Source organism: Prionailurus viverrinus, chromosome D4 (genome assembly GCF_022837055.1).
Source record: "Prionailurus viverrinus isolate Anna chromosome D4, UM_Priviv_1.0, whole genome shotgun sequence".
Classification (NCBI taxonomy): domain Eukaryota; kingdom Metazoa; phylum Chordata; class Mammalia; order Carnivora; family Felidae; genus Prionailurus; species Prionailurus viverrinus.
The window spans coordinates 31,114,605-31,123,733 of NC_062573.1; the positions used below are offsets into that span (position 1 = coordinate 31,114,605).

A 9,129-nucleotide genomic window follows, 5' to 3' on the forward strand; every position below is an offset into this window, starting at 1 on the left:
ACCAGCACCAGAGCAGAGCAGGAGAGAGATCTAAGGGGTCCTGAGGTCAGGTCTGCATAGTCTCCACTATCTGCCTTCCTTCTAGGACTCACCATGGCGGTCCCAGGTGTAAAGGGGTGTGAGCTGTGAAGTAAAGAAAGGAAGTGGGGTAAGAGGAGGATGGAGAAGAGGTGACATGAGGGGAATGAGAGAAGGGAGGGAAGATGGGGTGAGGGGGATGGGAAGAGGAGGGGAAGAGAGATAGGGTGGGAGGTAAGGAAGGGGGATGAGAAGGGAAGGAGTAGTGGGGAACAAAGACTAGAAGGGAGGGGAGATGGGATGATGAGGGAATGGAACAGTGTGACAAGGAGGTGGGCATGGTACAGTGAGGGGGCCCAGGACTGGTGCTGGCTCCTTAGATCCGGGGGCTCTTACTCCCCCACCTCCAGACTCATGGGGGCCTGGGCTGTGGGTGGCTCTACTTCTTATTCCAGTTCTATTTTGCCTCCTCCAGCCTTGCCTGTGCCAACACGGAGGCAGAGTTTAGTCACTGGGCCTTACCTGGTCCCTGCTGACGCTATGTTGTGGGCTTAGACCTTGGGGCGGGGTGGGGGGGGGTTGTAGCACCTATGCCTTCAGGTGCTGATGACATGGACCCCATTGTTTGCTGGGTTCTCTATGGCCACCCTGTGTCCTGTTGCCCTAAGTATCAGGTGTGTGTTAGGAAGCCGGGTGTACAGTGTGCCATAGGTGTAAGAATGTAGGCTATGTTGACCTTGTGAGTTGACTTGCCACATCTGTGCCTCATTTCCTTCTTTGTATAATGGGTGTAGAAAACGGGTATAGTACCTCACTGAGTTGTTGTGAAGGTTAATTAAGGTAACATATGCATCTAGTTCTGCACTTGGTATGTAGTTAATGCTCAGCAAAGTTAACTGTTACTCTCTATATTCACAGATGTCTGGATGTGTGAGTGCATCTGTTTGATGTTTGAGTCTGATTGGGAGTTATTGTTGTATCTGTAATGTGATTTGTAAGTGAGAATATATCTGTGCAATATTTTTGTGTGGTAGTGTGCCTGATTCTGTATTATTTGCTGTGTGTGTGATTTTGTGTTAGTATACATGTGTGACTAAATGACTGTGTAGGTCTGTGTCGACATGACAAACAGCTTCGTGGATGTTGACATGTTGACATCATGTCTGCCCAGTGTATGCATGAATCTGTGATCGTGTCAGTTCTGAACACTTGCATTCACCCTCCCTCCTTATGGAGACGTCATAACCCTAGGTGTCCCTCATTTTCTCACCCTGAGGGAACCGGAACCCCGGGGGCTGGGGTGGAGGTGGGTGCCACTAAGGAGGTGTTTAGACAGGAGCACATGTTCCCTCCCAGACTGTGTATGGGAGGGGAGCCTCCTATCTTGCACATATCCTGAAGACTTCAGAGGAAGTGCTCCCCCACCTAGCCCATTCTTAGTTCCCTGTCTTGTTGCCATGGCAGCCGTTGCCAGGGGCTCCCACGGTTGCTAAGATCTGGGTGTGGGAGGCTGCCAGGCCCTGTTGCCAGTAGAAACAGAGAATCCGGGGGAAAGCAAGACTACCCCCACAGCTGCCAGCTCTCTGCAGTGACAGGACTGGTCCTTGGACCTCTCCTGTCCCCAGATTGTACCTATGATTTGTATGTGGTAATTCTATTGTTAGTGAGGAGGCTTTCACAGGAAGTTGGAACTGGAATACTGGGATCTACCTTCTGAAGAGACCGTGACTGTAGCATGCCCATTACCATCTTTAAGGTTGAGAGGTCCTTAGAAATTAGTGACTCCTTCATTCTGTCCCCCAACCCTTATATGTTTCCCCTGGCAATATTTTTTGTTTGAGTTCTCCTGTGCTTATTACCTGATGCTTCCATCTTGTATATGAATGCTACATTGGCCCCTTGATGCCAACTGACTCCTACCTGAGGTCAGACGCTTAGCATCTCACCTGAATACATACTGCATGCTGACACTTGGACCCAGACTTCTGTTCCACACTGTCAACTTTGACTTCAGCCTGAGACACTGACCTTGGTCTTAGTCCTGGACCAGACATTTCCTCAAACTCAGCCTTAGCTTAAGCCCTTCTAGACATGGATGAGCCCTTATTTTGATACAGGTACTAGAACTCAGCTGCAGATTCAGTTCTGATCCTGTATGCTGATTGAACACTGACCAGTGATCTACTCACTGGTACTCACCTGGTTTTTCTTTTTTATGTTTAGAGGGAGAGCGTGCAAGTGGGGGAGAGGGGCAGAAGGAAGGGGGGAGGAGAGAGAGAGAGAGAGAAAGAGAGAGAGAGAGAGAGAGAGAGAGAGAGAGAATCTTAAGCAGGTTCCATGCTCAGAGCAAAGCCTTATGCAGGGCTTGATTTCACGACCCTAGGATCATGACCTGAGATGAAATCAACCATTGGATGCTCAACTGACTGAGCCACCCAGTTGCCCCTCACCTGGTTGTTCTAAACCTACACTGACCAGTACCCTAACTATTCAGAGGGGTTATTTCTTGCCTTGGGAGTGAGAGGATAGTGTTAGAAATGACCAGCAGAGGGCATGCAACATCAGGTTCTAGAGGCAAGCTTTCCATACCTCATCCTGGAAAGGGACAGCAGGTGTACTGAGACCTTGACTCTTTTCTCTCAGGTCACGACCGAGAGTTGTAGGTACAACAGTTGGTCTATGAGGTTAGCTAAAGAAATTAAGTTTCCCGACCCAGTTATTCTAATGTTCTATGGTCATATGGGTCTCTACAATCTTGAATATGCCTCCAGCTCTGCTGGACTTAGGGCTTGGCATTCACCAGAAGGTGCTTAACCATTTTTAGGCATCACAAGTATCAAGAGGACGGGATGCCTGGTAAGTATCCCACCCCCAACTCAACAGTTTTGTCATATGGTTATACAGCTTCACTACCTTCCCTGGTATCTAGTTACCTTTTGGTGCTATTGAGGAGAAGTCTGCCTCTCCTCCACCTTTGGTCTTAGCTTTGTCCTTGAGGTCACATTGACCTCATCAGTCCCACCTGCCAGACATCAGCCATCTACATTACCTCAACCCTGTTTCTCTCCAGGGTGAGACACCTCTCAGGCCTTCATGGTTTCCTCTTCTGTCTTGCTTCATTCCAGCTCCCAAAACTATGCTCCCCTGGCTGGGTTTCAGTTCATAGTGCCTGGCTCTGATTAGCTTTTTCCATGAGTGCTGGTACAGTGTACAAATGAGCCAGCCTGCCTTCCACTTCTGACTCGGAACTTCTTTCTACATAGCCTCATGTTACATCAGTTTTTTTTTTCTGTAGCTACCTCATACTGTTCACCCATATCAAGTGAAGACTACAACCTCCTCTTCCTGAGCTGCTGGATCACATCTTGCCCATTTGTACGATTGCCCAAATGTTACAATTTTGAAAGGAGTGTTACATTTATTTTTAAAAAACAAAGATACTTGAAATAAATGAAACAAACATTTTTTTCAGTACCTTCTGCATTTTAGGACAATCCTCAGGCTTTGAAATCTCTGCATTTATGTTTACTTAAAGATGGTACAGGAGGGGCTGAAGTGCTTGCTGCATGAAGCAGCACATGTGCTAAAATTGGAACCATACAGAGAAGATGAGTATGGCCCCTGCACAAAGATGACATGCAAATTCATGAAGCTTCCATATTTTTGGTTTTGATGAATGTTGAAATGTAATAATGTAAAGTGAATGTATATATGAATAAATTAGTATATTACCAAAAAAGAAACAACAAAAACAAAAAAAAAGAGGGACTGAAGATCCCCAGCTGGCTCGACTATGACTTCAGCACTGTGGACAGAGGCCATTAGCGGTACCCCTGGCTATGCCTGTGATTGTGGGTGGGTAGAAGATGATACACACACAGATTTTAGATGGGGCCAGAAATCCTTGCTGCTCACTTAGTGCCTTATAGTGTATAAAGCTCTTTCCTCTCACCAAATTCATTCTTGTATTCACTCAACTATCAGCCCAGGAGACAGGACAGGAATTGTTTCCCAGACTTTTGCAGATAAGGAAACTGAAGTTCAGCAAGGTCAAACTCCAAGCAACACTTTAGGTGGGGTGGGAAAGAGAACACTATTCCATGCTTAGCAAATTTGGCAGCTACTGTTTCCCCTTTGAAGAATGACTTTCTTAGAGATAAGAGGAGTGCACTTGAGCCAAAGCAGGGCAGTGTGAGTGGAAGTTTGTGTGGAGCCAAGGGTCCAGCAAGCCATGAGAACAAGTGGCAGTTGGGAGGGGGAACAGTCCTTAGAGGGCCTAAAGTTCATCAGGATTGTTGTACTGAGGGTGGGGAAACCTTGCTTTTCATTAGGGTCCACAGAGGCCCTGCTTTTATGTCTCTTTTTCTGTCCTAATGCTTGCCTTCACTGAACTTGAGACAGAAGAAGGGACCCTTAAGATCTCAAGCTGTCTCTGAGCCTGATAGACCTCCATTTGAAAACTCCAGGGAGGAGAGGTATGGGAGAAATGTGAGTGAATGGGGTGAGTTGTGCAGGTTGTAAGAAATCCTGTGACATGGCTACAGGACCGGCTGCTTATGTGTCTGTTTCTAGGGTGGAAAGGGGATAAGCTAGACCACACTGCAGCTGTTTTCTTGAGGTGTACTCTGACAGGCAGCACAATGAAGTGGTAAAGAACATGGGCACTGAAGCCAGACAACCTGGTTCCCCTGTTTCCTAACTATGTGACTGTGTAACCTTGAGAAACTCTCAGCCTCTATTCCTCACTTTTCTCATCTGTAATACAAACCTGAGGGTTGTTTTGAAGATGGTTTTATGTAAAGCATTTAGAACTTCCCAGTGCAGGGGCACCTGGGTGGCTCAATCGGTTAACTGTCCAACTCTTGGTTCCAGCTCAGATCATGATCTCATGGTTTGTGAGTTCGAGCCCCATGGCAGGGCTTCTTTTGGGATTTTCTCTCTCCCTCTCTCTCTGACCCCTCACTCTCTCTTTCAAAATAAATAAGTAAAAACTTAAAAAAAAGAACTGACCAGTGCATAAAAGTATTTGAAAATATTAGCAATTATTTGTATTTGGGACCCCTGTGATTAAAAGTTAGAGTATCTGCCTCTAATCCACAATCAAGAGATGCATTCCTGCCTATACATACTGGTTCTGTTCTTATCAGGTAAAGGAGACAAAAGGGGATTTCAGTCCTCTGAAAGCTTCTCCAGACCTTAGTTTACCCAACTCTGTCATAACACATTGAAACACTGTGGGGCTCCTGGATGGCTCAGTCAGTTAAGTAGCTGACTTTGGTTCAGGTCATGATCTCATGGCCCTCTGTGCTGACAGCTCAGAGCCTGGATCCTGCTTCAGATTCTGTGTCTCCCTCCCTCTCTGTCCCTCCCTCGCTCACTCACACACACACACACACACACACACACACACACACACTCAAAATAATAAACATTTAAAAAAATTTAAACACTGCAAGAATGGGGAAGAAACTCTACCAAGAAGGACTCAGACTAGGAGAAAATATAGCCAACTAGCTTTCCTACTTTGTAGCCCAGCAGGAATTGGGAAGAGAAATGTGTCTAAAACTGGCCCTTGGTGGTGGTGGTGGTGATAGGATACATAGCATACAGGCTTGGAGGCCTTACCTCTTCCTCAGTTTCTTAGAAAGTTCTGGCTTCTCTTTTCAGTGCTTTTATTTGCCCTCTGTGTCCATGGTGGAGCCCATGGTGAATCAAGTGGAATCACTTGATTCTTGGGAAGGTCATCACCAGGAAATCCCTAGAAAGAGAGCCACAGTGTATTGCATTCTTCCTGGAGGCCATGGTTGTTCCCATCTTAAGATTCAAGAATTGGCCAATGATAGGAAACCACATAGAAACTCAGCAGGTGCCCCAAATAACAGGAAACAGGAAGCCAAAATATCATCACAATCTCTTTATTATGATTTTCACTGTGCCCAGCCTCTGGGAGCATCAGCTCCTTCAGGAGTGAAGGCTGAGCCATAGGGAGGAGCATGCAGCTGTAGTGATGGGAAAGACAGGGCTTGGGGATGTTCCCCTCAGCTTACTGTCAAGTTACCTTCCTCAGAAAAGAACATAGGAAGGGCACAAGGGACTAGAGGGCATTGGACCCCACAGTTGCTTGACTGTTCTGAGCCCCCCCGCACAATCCTGTGTTTGGCTGGCAGATAGAGCATAGGCCATCTCTTAAAGAAGGCTAAGCTTGAAGGCCTTTGTTTCACATGGATATGGGAAGGCCTTGCTGCTTATACCTTGATGTTCTCATCTATGGTCATGCCAACACATGCTATCCAAACTAGAATGTGATTGGGCTTCTTAGTCACTGGCCCAGACAGATGTGACACCCTGTCCACAATCTTGGTCATCAGGACATGTGGCTCAGAGGGAAGGTTTTCCTTAGTGTTAGTTGGGTCTAGTGGAATTCTGTCACCTGTTTATTTTCTTTCCTTTCAAGGTTGCCAAAAGCAGTGGCAGCAGGAAAGCAACAGCAAGGGAAATGCCCAGTCCTACCCCATTCCAGGACTGAGCTATAGGGAACAGGCATGATACATTAATATTTTCCATTCTCCAGCCAGGAGATCTCTATTCTCTGAGCTGTAGCCAGGAGCCCAGAGAGATCCTGGGCATATTCAAACTAAGTGGCATGGAGAAAGTAGCAATTTTATTCTACTGTAAATTGAGGAGTAAAAAGGGTTATGGTTACAGGTGCTACAGGATGTTGTCCTGACATCCAGTTGGTCTGCCTTTTAATGCCAAGTATATTCCTGCCTTTACTCTGCTAGTTTGAAGGGGTCATGCTTGTAGGATCAGTAGAGTCTGCTACCAGTCCTGCCTGGAGGTTATTCTTGGCTCTGCGGTGGTCATGGCTAGCCTGGGCCCCTGCCAGACAGCTTATGCCTCTTGGCTTTAGGGCTTCCTTGCACCACTCTTACTGAAGCCATGAAACCTGCAATGATTGAGGTTGTGCTTCAGACTAAGAGGCCTAGGCACAATTCTGGACTCACTCCCCAGTGAGGTGCCCTCTTCCCAGGGAGTTTGATCCTGTGCCTCCCATGTTAGTAATAGGAATGCTGAAACTCCCAGATCTGGCCACTCAAACAAGGCCAGGGTGACATCCCATAGGGAGCACCAGGGCCAAAAAGGCCGGTGTCTGCGCTATAGGCCCAGTCACTTGGACTGAAGGTGGGAAGAGGCAATGTGCTCATGGCTCTGGCTGTTCTCAAAGGAAGAAAAGCACTTGGGAGTGGGCCAGTACCTGGGAGCAAAGAACTGCTCCATCTCTGGGATCCAAAGGGGCCTTTACTCAAAGCACAGAGCCTACCATTGTTGCAGAAGGCTTGTCTCAGGAGAGGAAGCCACAGAGCAGACCTGGAGAGATTATGTGGCCATAGCTACTGCCTCAGCTTACCCTCTGTCCCTGCAGCTCCACTGTGTCATTCATATGCCCCTTTCTTTAAATCTGAGCATAAGGAAAAGGAGTGTTTGGTGAAAAATAGGCCTAGGGCAAGTAGTCTTCAGAGGAGCATAAACATAATCTTAACCCCCATTGGTAGTGGGTGGAGCAGGTGGTGCTTGTAAAAAGCACTGAGCTCAATTTGGGGCAGCCAGGAAGAAATGACTGGAAGGAACATTTTCTCAAACCCTTAGAGTCAGACACTAATTTTTGTACTTGGCAGAATTTCAGATAGTCACAGTGATGGAAAGGCTTGAGGAAAAGGAAAGGGAATAGGTTTCACTAGGTTTATGAAAGTTTGAACACCTTCATATATATTGCATAGGAGCTCCATGGATTGGGACACTGGAAAGGGTCATCCCAGACAGGGGGGTTGGGATGGGCCTTCTGCAACTCTGGTCTGGGGGAACAAAGGAACCTCTTCATTAGTAAAAAGCTACATGCCTAATGGAGAGGAGGCTAGTTATTCCTCCATGTTTTGCTTCTTAGGACTCTTGTGGACTGGGAACTCTATGCTGGGGTCCTCTGGGCCCTCTATAGCATGCACCTACCAAGAAAACTTGCTGTCTTGGAACAGGGAGAGAGATAGTCCCAAATGGGCCTGATCCTACTGTGGAAGAAATTCAGGGCCTGCTTTGCTAGGCCCTGGGATGTACCTGGCCTGATCTGACCATGGTCTTTTACCACTCACCCACAGAAAGCTAGAAGCTGCAGTTCCACAGAGGTAGGCATCACCTTGTCTGTGAAGGATCAGGGAACAAGAAGATATATTTCCAGTCTCTATGACTGATGCTGAGGCAGGAGAAAAAAGCGGTTCAACTCTCAAAGCCCAGAGCTTGTCTCTACTCAAAATTCCCTGTCTGTAATCCAGCAGCCCAAGGCCATTGGCATACAAGGTGATTTACCAGGAGAATAAGCAAAAGTCCCTGTGCTGAATGTGTTTTAATCTTCTCAGTGTAAAACCCCAGGTCTGGCTGCTTCAGAGGCAGTCCTTGGACCCAAGACTCCTGTGCTTTTGCTTTTTATTTTTTCTGGCTAAATAATGGCCCCTCCTAACTGATCAATCTTGGGAGTATGCCTAAGAAGTATTTACAAAAAGTTGTGGGTTTTAAAATGTTCAGAGCCATATACATGAATCCAAATTGATCTTCTGTCTCCTTCATTTCAGTACTGAATAATCCAACCCTTGAAGTTTCTCACCCTGATTCTGGGTCAGGCAGTTTCTACAGGAGAGCATATAGTACTCTTACCATGACCCTGGTTGCAGCTCCCCACTTTCCTCTGAACATCTCCACACTGAGCTGTATGCTACTTCTTCTGTAAGCACCCAATTTAGTACAAGTGCCTTGAGCAATGGAGATATGTTAGCTTCTACATGATCAAGCCAACCCCCTCTCTAGTATTCAAATTTGGCTAAACCTAAGTTGTCAGGCTGGAAACAGAACCTGGACTCTGGGGCCAGGGCTGACCCACAACATGCAGTGACTTGAGAACTTAATGAGAACTTAGTAAGGACAGCTGGGGCTCAGACATGTAGGGAGAAGCAGCAACTCAGGCCCTATCTCAGTGATGGGGAGAAGAATGAATCTTCTTCTGTGAGGCCTTGCTCAGACTTTCTCTGATCAAGAGCTGAGATGCAAATCTTCTTCTTAGCTCCA

The 9,129-nt window shown here is 46.8% G+C and overlaps 1 non-coding gene across 1 annotated transcript; it reads left to right on the forward strand.

Annotated features, from left to right (window-relative positions):
- Window positions 1-3,573: 3,573 nt before the first annotated feature.
- On the forward strand, window positions 3,574-3,683 carry LOC125151084 (U6 spliceosomal RNA). The gene has a single exon (XR_007146631.1). It is a non-coding gene; the product is annotated as a U6 spliceosomal RNA (small nuclear RNA).
- The last annotated feature ends 5,446 nt before the right edge of the window (window positions 3,684-9,129 follow it).